At 46.1% G+C, this 21,001-nt stretch overlaps 1 long non-coding RNA gene across 1 annotated transcript; it reads right to left on the reverse strand.

The window, feature by feature from the left end:
- Nucleotides 1-935: 935 nt before the first annotated feature.
- LOC146404434 (uncharacterized) lies at nucleotides 936-19,195 on the reverse strand. Its single transcript, XR_014840363.1, has 3 exons — nucleotides 19,097-19,195; nucleotides 16,986-17,108; nucleotides 936-1,068 (listed from the first exon to the last, which is right to left on the reverse strand). It is a non-coding gene; the product is annotated as an uncharacterized LOC146404434 (long non-coding RNA).
- Nucleotides 19,196-21,001: the final 1,806 nt, after the last annotated feature.

Raw genomic sequence — 21,001 nt, forward strand, 5'->3', positions numbered from 1 at the left:
GAACCTTGGCCATTGCACTGAGCTCCAGAGCCAAGCTCCAGAGCCTCACTTGTGTTACCTGATCTCCATCACCACTTCCAGGCACCTCACGTTCTACAAGTGCGAATTTAACTATTTTTAAACTATTCTTTAAAATTATTATTGCCGAATGACTTGATTCCCTGTGAGCTGAATTTGAGATGACAACTTAATTCATGCAATATAGAAAAGAATAAAAATTAACTAAAAAATCAGGATGAAGAAAAAGACAAATGAAAAGGAAAGACCAGGGAGTTCCCGTTGTGGCTCGGGGGAAATTAACCTGACTGGTATCCATGAGGATGCAGGTTCGATCCCTGGCCTCGCTCAGTGGTTAAGGATCTGGCTTTGCCACGAGCTGTGGTGCAGGTTGCAGACATGGCTCAGATCCGGTGTTACTGTGGCTGTGGTGTAGGCCAGCAGGGGCAGCTCTGATATGACCCCTAGCCTGGGAACCTCCATATACTTCGAGTGCAGCCCTAAAAAGACAAAAAAAAAAAAAAAAAAAAAAAAAAAAAAAAAGGAAAGACCAGGAGTTAAGAACACAGCTAAGCAGGCCATAGGGTATCACATAATTATTAAAAGGAGCCACAAATTAGCTCTGAGTTTCCTGGTGGCCAAAACTAAAAGAAAACTATATGTATGTTACTCTCTAAGAAGAAACACACTATTTTGGGAGATTGCTAGCATTTTCCTCTTTGCAGCTGTCAGAGAGATTTCAAGTTTTATATAGTAATTTTGAGTATTGATGTCCTGTATTAGTTATGAACTGTTCCATAACAAATTACCCCAAATGTAGCAGTTAAAAAAAAAAACTCTTTATTTTCGCACAGTTTCTGTGGGTCAGGAATCTGATGCTGTTGAGCTGGGTCCTCTGGATCTGGGTCTCTCACAAAAACGCAGTCAAGATGTTGGCTGGGAATGCAGGCATCTTAAGGCTAAAGAATCCTCTTTCAAGCTCACTCCCATGGCTGTTGGCAAGCCTCAGGTCCTCTCTGGCTGATGGCTGGATCCATCAGTTCCTGAACCATTGCACCTCTTTGTATGAAGCTGCTAGAATAAGAGAAAGAGAGGGAAACAGAAGTTACGGTCTTTTTTGTAAACTAATCTCAGAAGAGACAGCCCATCGCTTTTACATATTCTATTACTTAGAAGCTAGTCCACAACCTAAATGTCCATGGATGGATGAATGAATAAAGGAAATGTGGTATGTACACTCAATGGAATATTATTCAGCCACTTCTATCATTTCCTCAATAGGAAATCCTATCCTTTGAGACAAGAAAGACAAACCTTCATGGCATTATGCTAAGTGAAATAAATCAGAATGGCAAATACAGTTGACCCTGGAACAAGGCAGAGGTTAGGAATAGCAACTCCCCCACCCCCCAATGCAGTCAAAAATCCACATGTAGCTTTACAGTCAGCCATCCAATTTGAGCTTCCACATCCACAGATTCAACCAACTGAGGCTTGTGTACTGCTGTATTGTGTGTGTATTGAAAATAACCCATCTGTAAGTGGACCTGTGTAGTTCAAGCCCTTGTAGCTCAAGGATAAATTGTACCGAATGATCTCACTCACATGTGGAATCTAAAAATACTGAACTTGTAGAAACAGAGCTGATTGATTTGCAGCCGCTGGCAGGTGGGGGAGATGGGAAGATGCTGGTCAAAGGGTACAAACTTTCAATTATAAGGTGGTTAAGTTCAGGAGATCTAATGTACCGGGTGGTGTCTCTAGTTAATAATATTGTATTGTATTCTAGGGTTTTTTTCTGTTTAGGGCCACACCCACGGCATTTGGAAGTTCCCAGGCTAGGGGTCCAATCGGAGCTGTAGCCGCCGGCCTACACCACAGACACAGCAACAGGAGATCCGAGCTGCCCCTGTGACCGACATCACAGCTCACGGCAATGCCGGATCCCCTTAACCCACTGAGCGGGGCCAGGGATTGATTCCAAGTCTTCATAGGTACTAGTTCGTTCGTTACCACTGAGCTGCAGTAGGAACTCCTATGATATTGTATTGTATTCTTGAAAGCAGCTAAATCTTAAAAGTTCTCATTCCCTCCCTCTGGGCAAAAAAAAAAAAAAAAAAAAGATAATTATGTCAGGCGATGGATGTGTAAACTAACCTTATTGTGGTAATCATTTCACAATATAAATGTATGTTGAATCATCCTGTTGTGCAGCTTAAACTTACACAATGTTCTATTTCAATTAGATATCAATAAAACTGGGGGACAAAAAGAAGCTAGGTCTAGTCTGGAGTTCCTGTTGGGGCTCAGCAGAAATGAACCCGACTAGTATCCATGAGGATGCATGTTCAATCCCTGGCTCAGTGGGAACTGGGAACATCTATATGTCAAGGGTTCAGCCCTAAAAAGAAAAAAAAAACAAAAACAAAAAAACAAAAAACAAAGGGAAGGTAGGTCTGGTCTACACTGAAAGGGAAGGGATTATACAAAGGCATGGAAACCAGCGAGGGGATTGTTAGGATCATCTTAAATCCTGCCTATAGTCCTCAAAAAGATCACCACTCTAACCCTCCAGTGGTTTTCACAAATCTGAGTGAACTCCTTCTCCTGAAACCCCTGTCCTTCAGGATTCCTTTAATCACTTGAGATCTATCAGTCATCTGATTTCTTTCACTCGTCTTAAAGTCTGTGAGGTTTATTCCTATTATTGTGTGTAACTATTATTATTTTTCATTGCTGTGTAATAGTCCATTGTGTGATTAAGCACAATTTTATTTATCCCGTCTGTCCACTGTTGATCAACATTTGGCCAGTTTTTAGCTGTTATGAACAAAGCTGCTGTGAACATCCTATAAATGTCTTTTGGTGGCTATATGCACTCATGTCTAGTCCAGAAGTGGAATTAGAGTCAGATAGTATTAGTAAACACTGCCCCTGTCAATTGAGATTTACAGGGGGCAAAGCCTGGGAAGAATAAAGAAGTCAGGGAGCAGGAACAGGCATGGAGAGCCTCCAGATCACAGTGCAGGTCTGACCACTGTGCAAGTTCCACGGTCTCAGCCGGAAGGACGGGGATCCCAGAGTGAAGACTCTCCTTTATAGGAGCCTTTGCGAGGCAGGAATTGTCCCAATATAGTAGACCTGCCAGGCAGAATCACTGGCTGGGAGCAGCATGAATGCTGTGACTTCTGAAGGGATGGCCCCTGGAGGCTACTGGTCAACTAGTCTCTTTGCAGCAGACGCTTGAAGGGAGACTGAGTCTGCGTGGTGCACCACCAGGGCCACCCTACTACCAAAGAGTTTTCCCAAGTGGTTGCATCAGTTTAAACTCCTATTAGCAAAGCATGAGAATTGTGGCTCTTCCACCTCCTCGCCAATCTTTGGCAATGTCAGTGCTTGAAGTTTTAGACAATTGGGTGGCTCTCTAGAGGGACGGGGGTGGTTTTAAAATTGCCTTTCCCTGAAGACCAGTGAATTTGAGCACCTTTCATACACTTATTGACTTTGTAACTGTCCTCTTTTGTGAAGCGCTTATTCCAGACTTTTTCCCACTTTAGGGAGTTCCCAGGTGGTACAGTAGGTTAAGGATCCAGCATTATCACTACTGTGGCTTGGGTAGTTCCTGCGGTTCAGTCCTTGGCCTGGGAACTTCTGCATGCCATGGGAGCAGCCAAATTATCATAACAATAATAATAATAAGCCCTTTTCCCTCTTTAAAAAATAGGTCATCTTTTTCTTACTGGTTTATAGGTGTCCATATATTCTGGATACAAATCTTTGTCAATATGTGTATTGCAGATACCTTCTCCTACGCTGTGGCTTGTCTGTCTCCCCTCTTAATGGTGGCTTCTTTTTTTCCGAATAACTGAAGAGACTTCTTTAAATTCCTATTATACATTCTACTGCCTTCGCCTTGGAGCTTTCAAACACCTACTCACCCATGGCCTACATATCTCTTTCTCCTCTAAGGCTTTCCCACTTCTATTGCAATATTAGGACACTGATTACCCAAACCCAGCTCACCAGACCAGGGATTCAAACCCCATCAAGACTCTCTGTGGGAGTTCCCATTGTGCCTCAGCGGGAATGAACCCTAGTAGTATTCATGAGAATTTGGGTTCTATCTCTGGCCTCATTCAGTGGGTTAAGGATCTGGTGTTGCCATGAGCTGTGGTGTAGGCTGGAGACGTGGCTGGGATCCTGTGTTGCTGTGGCTGTGGTGTGCACCGGCAGGTGCAGCTCCAATTCAACCCCTAGCCTGCAAACTTCCATATGCTGCAGGTATAGCCCTGAAAAGCAAAAAAACAAAAACAAAAACAAAAACAAAACCAAAAAACAAAAAAAAAAACCTCTCTCTGTCCATTTCCCACCTCTATGCGTTAATTTGGTTCTTAGGCCACTTTTGCTTACAGGGGGAAGGATGGTCCCAAAGTACTTCCATCTGCATCTTTGTTTTCTCCTTCCAGGAAAGGAATACCTATCCTCCTTATATCCTCTTTTTTTTTTTTTTTTTTTTTTTTTTTTGTCTTTTTAGGGCTGAACCGGTGGCACATGGAGGTTGCTAGGCTAGGAGTTGAATCGGAGCTACAGCTGCCAAGCTGCCAGCCTACACCACAGCCACAGCAACTGGGGATCCAAGCTGTGTCTGCCAAGTCTGCAACCTACACCATAGTTCATGGCAACACCAGATCCTTAACCCACTGAGCAAGGCCGAGGATGGAACCCGCATCCTCACGGATACTAGCAGGATTCATTTCTGCTGCGCCACAACAGGAATGCCCTTGTTTACAACGTTGTGCCAATTTCTGCTGTACAGCAAAGTGACCCAGACACACACACACACACACACACACTCACACACACATTCCTTTTCTTATTTTATCTTCCATCACAGTCTATCTCAAGAGACTGGGTATTGCTCCTTGTGCTATACAGCAGGACCTCATTGCTTGTCCATTCTAAATGGAATAGTTTGTATTTATTAATCCCAAACTTCCCTACAATGGAATATTATTATTCAGCCATAAAAAGGAATGAAATACTGATATATGCTACAGCCTAGATGAAACTTGGAACCACTATACTTAGTGAAAGAACCCAGACCCAGACAAAAAAGACTACATATTGTATCATTAGTTTATCTACGTGTTTATTTATTTAATAGAAATATTGAAGTATAGTTGCTGTGCAATATAATGAGTCACCATTTTTAAAGGTTATACTCCATTGATAGTTATTATAAAATATTGGCTATATTCTCCATATTATACAGTATATTCCGGTAGCTTATATTTGTTTTATGGCTTTCTTTATTTTTTTTATTTCTTTTTTTTGCCTTTTTAGGGCTGCACTCCCAGCATAGGAAGTTTCCCAGGCTAGGGGTCGAATGGGAGCTGTAGCTGCCAGCCTACACCACAGCCATAGCAACGTGGGATCCGAGTCGTGTCTGCGACCCACATCACAGCTCATAGCAATGCTGGATCCTTAACCTACTGAGTGAGGTCAGGGATCAAACCCGAGTCCTCATGGATACTAGTCAGTTTCATCAACCGCTGAACCGCGACGGGAACTCCTGTTTCATCCCGTTTATTTATTTATTTATTTACTGTTTTTTGTGCTGTGCCTGCACAAGAAAGAAGAAAGAAAGAAGGAAGGAAGGAAGGAAAGCAAGCAAGCAAGCAAGCAAACTTATGATTCCCAAAGGAGAAAATGCGGGGGCGGGGGGGGGATTAGGAGTATAGAGTTAAGAGATATAAACTGCTATATGTAAAACAGATAAGCAACAAGAATTTCCTGTATAGCATAGGGAACTAGAGTCAACATCTTATGATAACCTATAATGAAAAATAATCTGAAAAAGCAATATATATATATATATATATATATATATATATGACTGAATCACTTTGCTGTTCACCTGAAACTAACACAACATTGTAAATCAACTATACTTCAGTTTTTAAAATGTCACAGAAATGTCACAAGATGATGATTAATTCCAGCCTCTCTGTTCTTCCCCTTTAAAAATTTCCCTGACTCAAAAGACCAGGACGGAGTGGATCTGAGGCTTGTCTCCCACTCCCTTGGCTGGCGCCCCACAATTGCAGTAATTCCTTATTTTGCTGCAAACCCCCACTGTTGGACTTTGGCTTTCTATGCCACAGGCCCTTTGCTCGAGTTCAGGATCAGATATAAGAAAAAGCAGTTGTTTTCAGAGAGTCCCCTTTGTGGCTCAGTGGGTTAGGAACCCAACTAATATCCATGAGGATGCAGGTTTGATCCCTGGCCTCGCTTAGTGGTTTAGGGATCTGGTGTTTCCATGAGCTATTGTGTAGGTCAGGTTGCAGATGTGGCTCAGATCCTGTGTTGCTGTGGCTGTGATGTAGGCCGGCAGCCGTAGCTCCAATTTGACCCCTAGCCTGGGAACCTCCATATGCTGTGGGTAGGGCCCTAAACAACAACAACAAAAAAGTTTTTTCATAGCAAGGACCTACTATACAGCACAGGGAAATCTACTAATATTCTGTAATCTATACAGGAAAAAAAAATGGATATATGTATATGTATAACTGGTTCACTTTGCTGTACAGCTGAAATTAATACAACACTGTAAGTCAACTATACTTCAATTAAAAAAAAAAGTTGTCTTCAAATATAGCTCCTATGAACATTTAACATTTTTTTATTTTAAAACTTCCTGCAGAGTTCCTGACGTGGCTCAGTGGGTTAGGCATCCGACCTTGTCTCTTTGAGGATGCAGGTTCAATCCCTGGCCTCACTCAGTGGGTTGAGGATCCTGCATTGAAGTAAGCTGCAGCATAGGTTGCAGATCCAGTGTTGCCCTGGCTGTGGCATGGGCCTCAGCTGCAGTTCCAATTCGACCCCCAGCCCAAGAACTTCTGTATGCAGCAGGTGCGGCCATAAAAAAAGGGGGAAAAAAAGAGTAAAAAAAACTTCCTGGGAGTTTCCTGGTGGCCCAGCGGTTAAGGACCCTGCTGTGGCACAGGTTTGATCCCTAGCCTGGGAACTTCTGCATGCCAAAAAATAATAATAATTAAATAATTAACAAAAAACCCTTCGTTCTCTCATAATTTAGTTGGCAGTCTTTTCTTGCTGGCACAGAAAATGTATTTTAGAAGAAGCCTCTATATATTAGGAACAAGCCTTTATATATTATTAACTCTTTTTTAAAAATAATTAATTAATTAATTAATTTGTATTTTGTCCTTTTTTTAGGGCTGCACCTGCAGCATATGGAGGTTCCCAGGCTAGGGGTCTAGTCAGAGCTATAGCTGCCGGCCTACACCACAGCCACAGCAACGGCGGATCCTTAACCCACTGAGTGAGGCCAGAAATCGAACTAGCAACCTCATGGTTCCCAGTCTGATTCGTTTCCGCTGTGCCATGACAGGAACTCCTAAATTCTTTTATTTATTTTTTTCTAGGGCTGTACCTGAGGCATAGGGAAGTTCCCAGGCCAGGGGTCAAATTAGAGCTGTAACCACCGGCCTAAGCCACAACCACAGCAATGCCAGATCTGAGCCACATCTGCAACCTACAGCACAGCTCATGGCAACGCTGGATCCTTAACCCACTGAATGAAGCCAAGGATTAAAACTGCTGCGTCCTCATGGATGCTAGTCAGACTCGTTTCTGCTGAGCCATGATGGGAACTCCTAAAACTCTTCTATATAAGAAATACATTTTGGGGAGTTCCTGCAGCAGAAATGAATCCGACTAGGAACCATGAGGTTTCTGGTTTGATCCCTGGCCTCGCTCAGTGGGTTAAGGATCAGGCGTTGCCATAAACTGTGCTGTAGGTCACAGAAGTGGCTCAGATCTGGCATTGCTATGGCTGTTGCATAGGCGGCAGCTATGGCTCCAATTCGACCCCTAGGCTGGGAACCTCCATATGCCATGGGTGCGGCCCTAAAGAGCAAAAAAAAAAAAAAAAAAAAAAAGGAAATACATTTCACAGAGTCATATCGACCAAAGGCACATGTGAATACCAGAGGAACTAGTCTGGAGAAAGGGTACAGGCAGGTTTGCATGGATTAAGAGCATGGGTTGGAATCATAGCTCTGCCTCTTTAAGCTGAGCATGACTAGAAGGGTACTTAACCTCCCTCTGCCTCAGTATCTTCATCTATAAAATGGGGATAGCAATAGTACCTGTGTCAAAGGGTTTGAGGATAATTAAATACATGGCACCTGACACATAGGAAGTGCCCAATAAATGCAAACTACGGTCACCTTATTCCTTGTCTCTACGAGCAAAAGAAAAATGAAGCATTCAATGAAATTAAATTCTTCCTGAGTGATGACTTAAAATAAACTGCTACTTGAAAACTAAAATTATCATATTGGGTAAATGCTATCCAAAATGTAACTGATCTATATTCCAGTGACTCCATGAAACACATCAATTCGTATAGTTACTTAGAAGAACATTTAACAACTAATTTAGGCATTCCCGCTGTGGTGCAGTGGGTTAAGAATTTGACTACAGCAGCTTGGGTTGCTGTGGAGGGGTGAGTTTGAGTCTGATGCAGTGGGTTCAAGGATCTGGCGTTGCCACCACCGGGGTTCAGATTCCATCCCTGGCCTGGGAACTTCCATAGGTCTGGGTGTGGCCATAAAAGAAAAAAGCTAATTTAAAGAGCAGATTGGAGTTCCTATCAAGGCACAGTGGAAATGAATCCGAATAGGAACCATGAGGTTGCAGGTTCGATCCCTGGCCTCGCTCAGTGGGCTAAGGATCCAGTGTTGCCGAGACAAAAAACAAAACAAAACAAAACAAAAAACAAAAAAAAAAACCTGGCAATCATTTTATTTCTCACAATTTCTGCAGGTTGGGAGTTTAGGAAGGACTTGGTTGGCTCTGCAACTCCCCACAGCTCCCATGTGATTGAAATCAGACGGTGGTTAGAACTGCAACAGGAGAGGGAAGAAGAAGCAGCTCAGAGTGGCAGGTATCTCTCCCCTCTCTCTCTTTTTTTTGGGGGGGGGTTTGTTTGTTTGTTTGTTTGTTTGTTTGCCTTTTTTTTTTAGGGCCACACCCGTGGCATATGGAGGTTCCCAGGCTAGGGGTCTAATCAGAGCTACACCTGCCGGCCTACACCACAGCCACAGCAACGCCAAATCCTAACCCACTGAGCGAGGCCAGGGATCGAACCTGAAACCCCATGCTTCCTAGCTGGATTCGTTTCTACTGAGCCATGACAGGAACTCCTCCCTCCCCTTTCTTAGGCACTTTCAGGACCTCTCCATGTGGGTTATTTTGAGCCTCCGAACAGCATGGCGGCCTCAGGCCACTGTTTCCGTGGTGGCCTGTGACTCCAGCATAAGTATTCCAGTAAACAAGTCGAAAACTGCATCTCCTTTTCTGACCCAGCCTTCAAGTCACACTGGCTCATTTCTGGTGCATTCTATAAGTTACAGGAAGTTCCCTGGCAGCGTAACAGCTTAAGGATCCCAAATGGCTACAGCTGGCAGCTGTGGTGCAGGCTGCAGCTGTGGTGCAGGCTGCAGCTGTGGCAGGGTTTGATCCCTGGCTGAGGAACTTTCATATCCTGCAGGTGCAGCCAAAAAGAGAGAGAGAGAGAGTCAGAAGCCTGCTCAGGTTCAAGTGGAGGGGAACAGACCCCATCTCTCAATGGTAGTAGGATCAAGGGTTTGCAGAACAGCATGTGGTTTAGGAGACATGGTGGCAGCTATGTTTGGAAATTGCAATCTGCCACATAGCAACCTCTATCCAAGCCGAACTTTCTCATCTGTATAAGACAGGTAGTGATTGTATCAACTGATAGAGTCGTAGTGCGGACGAAGTGAATAAATACCTGGAAAGCACTTAGGATTGTATCTGGCATTCTCCATAAATATTATTATCATCAGGACTATCATCAATCTTTTCATTGCTCACTGAACCAGGACTAGGCAGTCATGGTCCCCACCGTTCCTCAGAAGTCCCTCTCTGGGTCCAAGTACATCACTGCCTCTGGCCTCTCTTTCCCTAATGGCTGTCCCTGACTGTAAATCTTCCACCACAGCTGGTGTCCCTGCTGGCTGAGACAAGACCCTGCAGCCACTGGTCCCATAACGTCTCAGAGAGGCCCATCAGTGGACCCCACAAGGACTGGCTGCCCTCCGCTGCTGCCACTGTCTCGATGTAATTAGGGCCATGATCCCAAACTCTGGCAGGCAGCCCGATATTGCCACAGCGGAGTCACCTCTGAGTTGACCTGCCCTCGTATCCTGCAGGCACCCCACCTCTGAGGGACAAATGCCTGCTGATCTCCAGCCTCAAATGTTCATAAAAAGCAAGTAAAACATTCAAATGGGATAAATAACTAGATCCTACTGTATAGCCCAGAGAATTATATTCACTGTCCTATGATAAACCATAATGGAAAAGAATTTTTTTTTTTTAAAGAGGGTGTGTGGGAGTCCCCGTCATGGCTCAGCGGTTAACGAACCTGACTAGTATCCATGAGAATGCAGGTTTGATACCTGGCCTTTCTCAGTGGGTTAAGAATCCAGTGTTGCCGTGAGCTGTGGTGTAGGTCACAGATGCGGCTCGGATCTGGCACTGCTGTGGCTGTGGCATAGGCCTGTGGCAACAGCTCCAATTGGACCCCTAGCCTGGGAACTTCCATAGGCCGCTGGTGCGGGCCCCCTCCCCAAAAAAGTGTGTGTATATACATATGTGTATGTATATACGTATGTATATACATATTTTTATATATATATATATATATATTTTTTTTTTTTGCTTTTTAGGGCTGCACCCATGGCATATGGAGTTTCCCAGACTAGAGGTCCAATCGGAGCTACAGCTGCCAGCCACAGCCACAGCCACAGCCACATCAGATCTGAGCCGCGAATGTGACCTACACCACAGCTCACGGCAACGCCAGATCCTTAAGCCACTGAGCAGGGCCAGGGATTGAAACTACAACCTCATGGTTCCTAGTCAGATTCGTGTGTGTGTGTGTGTGTGTGTGTGTGTGTGTATGAATCACTTTGCTGTACAGTAGAAATGTAAATCACCTATACTTGAATAAAAAATTTAAAAAAGAAGTTCTAGAGCCAAAAACAAATAAACAAAAATCAAACAAATGAACAACTCCCTCCCTGAGTACTAAACTCAGTTGCCAAACCAATGGAATGTAGTAAAACAACGTAGTTCTCCCTGGAGTAGACATTCCGGGAGCAAGAGACCCAGTGCTGTCCCTCTGTACACCTGCTCCTCCCGCCCCACCCTAGCACTGTTGTTTTTTGTTTTTGTTTTGGTTTGCTTTTTTCTTTTTAGGGCTGTACCTGTGGTATATGGAGGTTCCCAGGCTAGGGGTCTAATCGGAGCTGTAGCTGCCGGCCTACACCACAGCCACAGCAATGCAGGATCCGAGCCATGTCTGTGACCTACACCACAGCTCACGGCAGCGCCAGATCCTTAACCCACTGAGCAAGGCCAGGGATCAAACCCGCAACCTCATGGTTACTTAACCACTGGGTTTGTTAACCACTGAGCCACAATGAATCTGGTAGTTTTTATAGCACTGGGAACTATATGTAGTCACTTGTGATGGAGCAGGATGGAGGATAATGTGAGAAAAAGAATGTATATATGTACGTGTGATTGGGTCACTTTGCTGTACAGTAGAAAATTGACAGAACACTGTAAACCAACTATAATGGAAAAAATAAAAATCATTTAAAAAAAACCAAAATGGTAGCATGGCGCCAACACAACTCATAGAATTTATTTAAATTAAGATAAAACCAATGCCATAGGTATTACAGAAAATACAGTAAACAGCAATACTTTTGTAATTCCTGCAGTAAACAATGAAGACAAAAATATAAAAGCAATCCTTTCCTAAGCAAAAAAACAAATAAACAAAGGAATCTGGGGAATCTGGTAGTTTCTACAGTCTGCTTCCGCTGGTCCCCAGGAGTCCTTCTTACAAATTCATATAATTCCAAATTGTATGACTGGATTGAATAGGGTTTTTCCCCAGAGCCCCTCAAATAAGTCTGAGATGCAATGGGATACTTGGGAGAAAGGGAGCCCTTTCAGCCCAGGCAGTGAACACATACAAGTCCCAGCTCCTGTCTGCCAGGACACCCTGTCACACCGACCGTTTCCCTGTTCAGAAGTGGCCCTGTATCAGGGAGAGAGTTTTCATGATGTCATTGACTTCTGCTGTGGTGGCAAAACTGTCACCCGGGACAGTGAGATGACCCCACCAGGAACAGATTTCAGCAGGTGTTTGGGAGGAGGCGAGGAGGGGCCCAATGCGGTCAGCAGGAGTCAGACTCGGCCCTGGGGAGCGACCACAGCTGGAGGCTGAGGGCACAGTTCTTACTTCTCGCAGGGGATCCCAAGGGCACTGGGGCCCACACCACGCACTTTGGTGCACAAGTGTCGGTGGGGCTGGGGGTGGATTCAGAACATAAAGGCATCAGGGGATCTGGGCACATCTGGTTCTCTCCTAGGTACCCAGGATCTAAACCTCCCTCCCACCTAAGGAGGCAGGGCCCACCTGCCAAGGAAAGAGCTGGGAATACCACATACTTCTTTTTTTTTTTTTTTTTTTTTGGTGTTTTTGTATTTTGAGGGCCGTACCCGCGACATACAGAGGTTCCTAGGCTGGGGTTGTCTCGGAGTTGTAGCTGCTTCCCTACACCACACCCACAGCAACGTAGAATCCGAGCCATGGCTGCGACCCACACCAGAGTTCCTGGCAATGCTCGATCCTTAACCTGAGTGAGGCCAGGGATCGAACCTGAGTCCTCATGGATACTAGTCAGGTTCGTTAACCACGAGCCACAACAGGAATTACTTAGATACTTTCTTTGCCCCTGGAGGTAGGGGGTGGAGAGAACCCACAGGCCTCATGTCAGGGACAGTAGATGCAATGGCAGTGTCTACATCTAGTTTCTGGAAGTGACAGTGACAGGGTTCTGGTGCCAGTGGGGCCAGGCCAGGCATCCAACCTGGGCCTGAGGGAGGGGTGTCTTCACCTGAGCAGCTCCCAGACAGGATCTGGGCCTTTGTTGCTGCCTACAGAGCTTCCTACCATGTTTTCCCCAACCATCCAGCAATTTTGGAAACCATCCAGCATCCTTTTAATAAATCCCTGTTCTTTTTAAAATAGCCCGAGTTGATTGTGATGCTTGCCCATAGGGCGTTGACCAATACTGGAGTTTTAAGCACTTTTTTTTTTTTTTTTTTGCTGCACCCACAGAATGTGGAAGTTCTTGTGCCAGGGATTGAATCCTCACCGCAGCTGTAACCAGAGACACAGCAGTGCCTCTTGATCCTTAACCATCTGAGCCACCAGGGAACTCCAAAAGCATTTTCTTAAAGTGTCGCACCCACAGCATATGGAAGTTCCCAGGCTAGGGGTCAAATCAGAACTACAGCCGCCGGCCTACACCACTGCCCAGCAATGCGGGATCCTTAACCCACTGAGCAAGGCCAGGATCAAACCCGCATCCTCAGGGGTACTAGTCGGGTTCGTTACTGCTGAGCCACGATGGGGACGCCCTCCATAAGCATTTTTTGACTTCAGAAGCTTCAGAGCACAGTGCCCTCCTCAGCAGGACACCAGGATCTACAAGGATGCCACTGGCCCAGATGGCATAAGGCCTGGCAAGGAGCTGTGGGCATTTAACCAAGGAGACCAGAGCAGGGGGAGAATCTGGCAGTGCCCTGGGGTAACAAACCTGCCACCTGTCAGGGGCACTGGTAAGACACCCAAGAAGACTCCCAACAAGGGTGGGAGGAAGATCCTATGACAGCAGGTGAGGGTAAGACCCAGAGGCATTTGGAATATTCATAACTATTGATGTGAATGTCCATTGACCCATCGGGTGAGCAGCCCCAGGAAATCCATTAGTCCACAACCGCCTCTACAAGCTGCCAAGGGACCTGTTGCCCAGGCCCTGGCCACAGACCCTGACCTCAAAAATCACAGCCATCGATGCTTGTTAGAGTGCTGGGGCTGAGAAGGAAAAATCCCAGAATTTATTGTTTGTTTAAATTATTAATTGATGTATGTCTACTTGGTTTAAAAAAAAAAAAAAAAAGGAGTTCCTGTGGTGGCTCAGCAGTAGCAAGCCCGACTAGTATCCATGAGGACATGGGTTCAATCCCTGGCCCTGCTCAGTGGGTTAAGGATCCAGTGTTGCCAAGAGCTGTGGTGTAGGTCGCAGACACAGCTCGGATCCCGTGTTGCTGTGGCTGTGGCGTGGGCTGGTGGCTACAGCTCCAATTAAACCCCTAGACTGGGAACTGCTTGGCCCTAAAAAAACAAAAACGAAACCAAAAACTCTTGGTTCCCTGGTGGCTCAGCAGGTTAAGCTTCCAGCATTGTCACTGCTATATTGAGGGTTCGATCCCTGGCCCAGGAAATTCCTCATGCCAGAGGTGTGGCCAAAAAAACAAAAAACCCTCTTTTAATGTCTTTAGCTGTAGCAGATGATATAGGAAAGTGGTATAAAGAGACGGAGAAAGGGGCAGAACACAGGGAAAACTGAAAGGAAGAGAAAGAGGGAAAAATAGTTTAAAGCTGAAGATATCACTGTCATACCAGGCTGGAGAATTAAGGTAGCAGCATGAAATGTCCAAGACAGATGTTTCAGGGTGTGCTGGCAGCACCAGCACCATCCTAGGGGAGCCCTACATTCCTTTTTCAATGGAAGTACTTCAAGGTTGACGCCCTGCCCTCTGGAGGGAGGAGTCCAAGATCAGGCCAGAGTGGACCATTTAACACGACTTTGCCTCAATGTCCTCAAAGCAAGAAGAGAAGGGAGGACTCCGGCACCTGTTCTTGAAAAGGAAACCAAAAAGGAATCCCAGGAGTTCCCATCATGGCTCAGTGGTTAATGAATCTGACTAGGAACCATGAGGTTGCGGGTTCGGTCCCTGGCCTCGCTCCGTGGGTTAAGGGTCCGGCGTTGCTGTGAGCTGTGGTGTAGGTTGCAGACACGGCTCAGATCCTGCATTGCTGTGGCTGTGGTGTAGGCCGGCAGCTACAGCTCTGATTAGACCCCTAGCCTGGGAACCTCCATATGCTGAGGGTTCGGTCCTAAAAGGACAAAAAGACAAAAACCAAACAAACAAAAAGGAATCCCAGAAGTTAATCTTCCACAATATTATGGGACAGGAACCACAATAAGAGCAAACTGTAAAGTGTTGGAGGCAGGGTCCACCCAGAGTGGGATGGGGTGGCTGACAGTGAGGACCCCGGGCCCCTCCAGAGGGTGGAGGTGCAAAGGAGCTTGTAGGGGTCATGGCTGCACATGCTGCCCCTTAATCCACTCACAGCAGCAGCCCTCTGCACAGCCAGCCAGCTCATCTTGCGCCAGCAACTGTGACCACTGAAGCCTTCTTACTTCATGAGGATGAAAAAATGGTTGTTTTTTGGAGCAAAGGATTTGTCCCTGAAATGTAGAGCTGAAGGGAACTTTCGCAATGACCGAGTCCAACCTTCTTGATAGCAAATTTCAGTAAAATTAAACCTCGAAGCCAAACACTTAATACACGAGAAGGAGTTCTGGTTGATAAGACACTGTTAAGAGAGTGAGGGGTTTTGACCATCTTGAAGGATGTATCAGTGATTTACTGGAGCACAACAAATTACCCCAAACCTTAAACCATTACTGGCTTAAAATAACAATATTTATTAACTCACAGTTTTTCTCTATTAAGAATCTAGTCTCTCAGGAGTCTACAGCCTCGCTGTGTCCTCTTTCTCAGGGTTTCTCACAGGCTATGTCAAGGTTTCATTCAGCCAGACTGGCAGCAATCTTACCTTTTTTTTTTTCCAATTATTTTATTTTATTTTGCTTTTTAGGGCCACACCCATGGCATATGGGGGTTTCCAGGCTAGGGGTCGAATTGGAACTATAGCTGCCAGGTTACATCACAGCCACAGCAACGCCAGATCCGAGCTGTGTCTACAGCCTACACCACTGCTCATGGCAATGCTGGATCCTTAACCTGCTGCTCAAGGCCAGGGATCAAACCCACAACCTCAGGGTTCCTAGTTGGATTCGTTTCCTTTGCGCCATGATAGGAACTCCTAGGCTGCAGTCTTACCTGAAGGTCTGACTGGAGAAGGAGGTGCTTCAAAGCTCCTGCATGTGGCTTTGGCAAGATTCACTTCCCCACTGACTGTTGGACTGGGGACTGTAGTTCCTTGGTGACTGCTGCCCAGTCATCAAGTCCCTTACTATCTGAACCTCACCAGATGGCAGCTTGCTTTTCAGGGTAAGCCAGCGGAGAGAGCAAAGGGAGTGGCAGTGAGCTGGAAGTCATCACCTTTCATAAGGAACCTAATCATGGAAGTGACATCTCATCACGGTTGTGAATTCCATTCCTTAGAAATGAGTCATCAGGAGGGTTGTGGTGCAGTGGAAGAGAATCTGACGAGGACCCGTGAGGATGTGGGTTTGATCCCTGGCCTCCCGCAGTGGGTTAAGGATCCAGCATTGCCGGGAGCCGTGGTGTAGGTGGCAGATGCGACTTGGATCCTGAGTTGCTGTGGCTGTGGTGTAGGCTGGCAGCTGTAGCTCCATTTTGACCCGTAGCCTGGGAACTTTCATATGCCTCAGTGCGGCCCTAAAAAGGAAAAAAAGAAAGAAAGAAATGAGTCATCAGGTCCAACCCACACTTAAGAGGAAGGTCTTACGCAAGGAAGTCAATGCCAGGAGGCAGGATTTTTGGGAGCCATGTCAGAAGCTGCCAGCCACAGATGGTGTGTAGAAGGTAGGAAAAGGGTCCGGTTTTCTGTTTGTTTCTTCGTTTTGGCCCCGCCCAGAGCATGTGGAAGTTCCCCGGGTCAGGGATCGAACCCAAGCCACAGCAGTGCTAGATCCTTAACCGCTAAGGCCACCCACCTGTGGAACTTTCTGACTGAAAAGAAAAGGCCCTGTAAATCCAGCCACCCACACGTTGCCTGAAGTCCCAACATAACTCACCGCCAAGTGGCTTTTCATTCTACAGCTGCACAATGACATAGTTAGAAACGGTATCTTGGTTATACCGGGAGAGAAGCCATCTGTCTGTAACCTACACCTGTGCCCATACAGGCACCTTGTAACCTGTGAAAATGAGGGAAAGTTCAGAAGATTATCTTCTCGGAGTTCCTGTTGTGGCTCAGCAGACCTGAGCAGTACCCATGAGGAGGCGGGTTTGATCCCTGACCGGGATCCGGTGTTGCTGGGGCTGTGGTGTAGGCCAGCAGCTGCAGCTCTGATTCAGCCCCTAGCCTGGGAACTTCCATAGGCCTTGGCTGCAGTCCTAAAAAAGCAAAAAAAAAAAAAAAAAAAAAAAAAAAAGAGAGAGAGAGAGAGCAAGAAGATTCTATTCTCTTTAAATGATGGCTGAAGTTCCTGCTGTGGCACAACAGGATTGGTGGCGTCTTGGGAGCACTGAAACGCAGATCCCATCCCCAACCTGGCACAGTGGATTAAGGATCCGGGCATTGCCACAGCTGCGGTATAGGTCGAAATTGCGCCTCGGATCTGATCCCTGGCCAGGGAACTCCATATGCTGCAGGGCAGCCAAAAAAGAAACGAAATAGATAAATAATGGCTAACCGCCTTAATGAAAGCTGGAAAGTAAATTTTAAAGATTTGGTCTAATTTGTAAAGTGACCTGGAATGGAGTTCCTATAGTGGCTCATCGGAAATGCATCTGACTAGCATCCAAGAGGACGCAGGTTCGATCCCTGGCCTCAGTCAGTGGGTTAAGGATCCAGCCTTGCTGTGGCTGTGGCGTTAGGTCAGTGGCTACAGCTGCGATTCTACCTCCCACCAACCTCCATATGCTGCAGGCACAGCCCTAAAAACAAAACAAAACAAAACAAAAAAACACAACTTAGAATAGATATACAAGGAGATGCTGCTGAACAGCATTGAGAACTTTGTTTAGATACTCATGTTGCAACAGAACAAAGGGTGGGGGAAAAAATGTAATTGTAATGTATACATGTAAGGATAACCTGACCCCCTTGCTGTACAGTGGGGAAAAAAAATTAAAAAAAAAAAACACAAATGAATAAAGTGACCTAGAATATGTAGAACATATTTCGACTTATAAATCCTAACAATCTCTCAAAGGAGCTGGACAAATCGGCAAGTTTTAGAGAAAACAGCAGTGAGAGTGCCTGGTACAACCAAACCAGTCATCAAAGTAGTTAAAAATTCCAGAACCGAGAAAATACATGGGTTGTAAGAATGGGAGGTTTCTCGCGCCTTAGTCCTTTGACACGAAGGCTATTTTTCATGTGTAATTCTGAACTTGGCACGAAGTATGAACTGTGGCCCAGTGACTGGCAGACAGCATTTCAGAGCTCCCAGCCCACTCTCTGGGAACGTTACGGATCATGTTTCACCCTCACGTATCCACAAGACCTGGCTCCGAAGGCTGTTTATAAACGTCAACTTTAGCATCCAAAGACATAAGACTGTAAGAGGTAAGCAAGGCTACAAAAAAGCAATGAAGCCAGGAAGGAAGGAAAGGAGGGAGGGAAGGAGGAAGGAGGGGAGGAAGCCCCCCTCAAGTGTGCCTCCCCCCCCATTTGGGGTGATTATGAGATTAGAGGAATACAGAAAGTCTGAGCTTAAGGACCACAGCTCTGTTCAGAGGGGTGTGCTTACTGGAAAACCAGTCTCGTTAACTGACTTGTACCATGGCCAAGATGCAAGGATCTCAGGGAATATGTGGTCTCACGCCTCATTTCAAAGACGAGGAACTTGGGTTCCAAAGAAGCTAAATAGGAGTTCCCTTCATGGCGCAGTGGAAACGAATCCGTCTAGGAACCATGAAGTTGGGGGTTCGATCCCTGGCCTCACTCAGTGGGTTAAGGATCCGGTGTTGCTGTGAGCTGTGGTGTAGGTCACAGACGTGGCTCAGATCCCACCATTGCTGTGGCTATGGTGTACTCTGGCAGGTGTAGCTCCAATGTGACCCCTAGCCTGGGAACCTCCATATGCTGCAGTGTGGCCCTAAAAAAAGACAAAAAACAAACAAAACAAAAACCCCAAAAAACAAACAAAAAAAAACCCAAAGAGGCTAAGTAACTCACCAAGTAGAGAGACACTGAGGTCAGCCCTTCCCACAAAGGGCCCAACATGGAAAAGCTGAAGCTAGCAGACTGTCTCCTCCTCAGGGGACAACCAGTTCCCTTTGCCTTACGCACCCCTCCAGCAAGCAGTATTTCTCAACTTTGTGTTTGTGCAAACGCTTGAGCAGGGTCAACTCCGGCACCAAGAGGCACGACGCTCTGTGTACAGTGGCAGGCGAAGGCTGGAGTGGCCCAGCCCTGCCCTCAGCCACTTCCTCGGAGGCCCAAGGTGACAGAGAAAACACATCTATTGTCCCTAGTTAGGTGAGTAGAGACCAGGCTCATCAAGCACGGGGGAAAGTGGCCAGGCCCCTCTGGGGACTGGGCCGTCCAGAAGGACTGCCCAGCACCATAACCAGCAGGACCCGGGGGGGGGGGGGGGTCAGACCCAGGAGGCACCTGCCTGTCCTGAGTGAGGGCTCTGAGCCAGGTGGCCATGCCAAGTGACATCCTCAGGGGGCTCTACAGTGCCCCCCCCAACTCCAGGAAGAGGCCAAGGTCAGCCCCAGTCCCACACAGGGTTGGCCCACAGGACAGGCGTAAAAGGACATGTGTCCAGATGTGACTGAGGGTCAGTGGGACCAGCTGTGGGCCAGGAACAGCCCCAGGAGAAGTCAAAGCCAGGAGCAGGCAAGGCTCTGACCAGCCGCCTCCCTAGCACAGGGCCTTTGCTCCTCGTGCCCTTTCTCTGCTTGGAGTGTGATTCCTCACATGGGCTGGATCCTATGTCTTGTCTCCCAGGACTCCTGTCACCCTGTGTTTCTGTCTCTGAAATGAGCTCATCCCCTTAAAAATGTTTTTTTTTTTTCATTTTATTTTTTATTTTTGCTTTTTAGGGCCGCACCTGCAGCCTATGGAGGTTCCCAGGCTAGGGGTCTAATTGGAGCTGTAGCCGCCCCCCTCCACCACAGCCACAGCAACGCCAGATCCGAGCTGTGTCTGCAACCTATACCACAGCTCGTGGCAACGCCAGATCCTTAACCCACTGAGCGAGGCCAGGGATCCAACCAACACCCTTATGGATGCTAGTCGGATTCGTTTCTGCTGTGCCACAACGGGAACTCCCCCCAAATTTTTTTTAAAGAGGAGTAAAAATTACTTTCCTCTTGAAGTAAAAGAATTCAAAACCTGAGGAGAACATTACCTACTACTCTAGAAGATTTCACTGGCTGATAGGCAGGAAACTGATAGAAAAATGAGTAAACCCCCAAACATCTTTAACGTTAATGCTAACGAAGATTGAAATAATTTATCTGCTTTTCTATACATTTCCCTTCAGCCCAAATGAAACCTAACTTTTATTTCCAGATACAAAATTAAAAAAAAAAAAAATACAAAAATGAGAGTTCCCGTCATGGTGCAGCGGTTAACGAATCCGAATAGGAACCATGAGGTTTCAGATTCAATCCCTGGCCTCATTCAGTGGGTTAAGGATCTGGCACTGCATTGCCATGAGCTGTGGTTTAAGTTACAGAATCAGCTCGGATCCTGCATTGCTCTGGCTGTGGTGTAGGCCGGCAGCTGCGGCTCTGATTCAACCCCTAGCCTGGGAACTTCCATCTGCATGGATGCGGCTCAACAGAAAAAACAAAAAACACAGAAATGCAAAAGAACACGTTGAAAAGACCAAAGAGTCGGAGGGAAGATGGCTGTATCCAGAGGTGGTCAATGAAATTCCAGGCCATCAGGAAAGGAGGATTGGAGGGCACAAGAGAGAGACATCTCAAGAGTTGAGCAGGTTACTATTTTTAAATCAGAAATAGTATTTATTGGACTCTCTTCCATTAAAATATTGCCCGTGGAAAAAAGATGAATATTTATTCCCCATAGTTCCCAGGATACAAAAAAAAAAAAAAAAAAAAAAAA

This window comes from Sus scrofa, chromosome 3, assembly GCF_054392235.1.
Source record: "Sus scrofa isolate SSC_HxYL_T2T_F1_AM1 chromosome 3, Sscrofa_HxYL_maternal_Yorkshire_Landrace_v2.0, whole genome shotgun sequence".
Lineage (NCBI taxonomy): Eukaryota > Metazoa > Chordata > Mammalia > Artiodactyla > Suidae > Sus > Sus scrofa.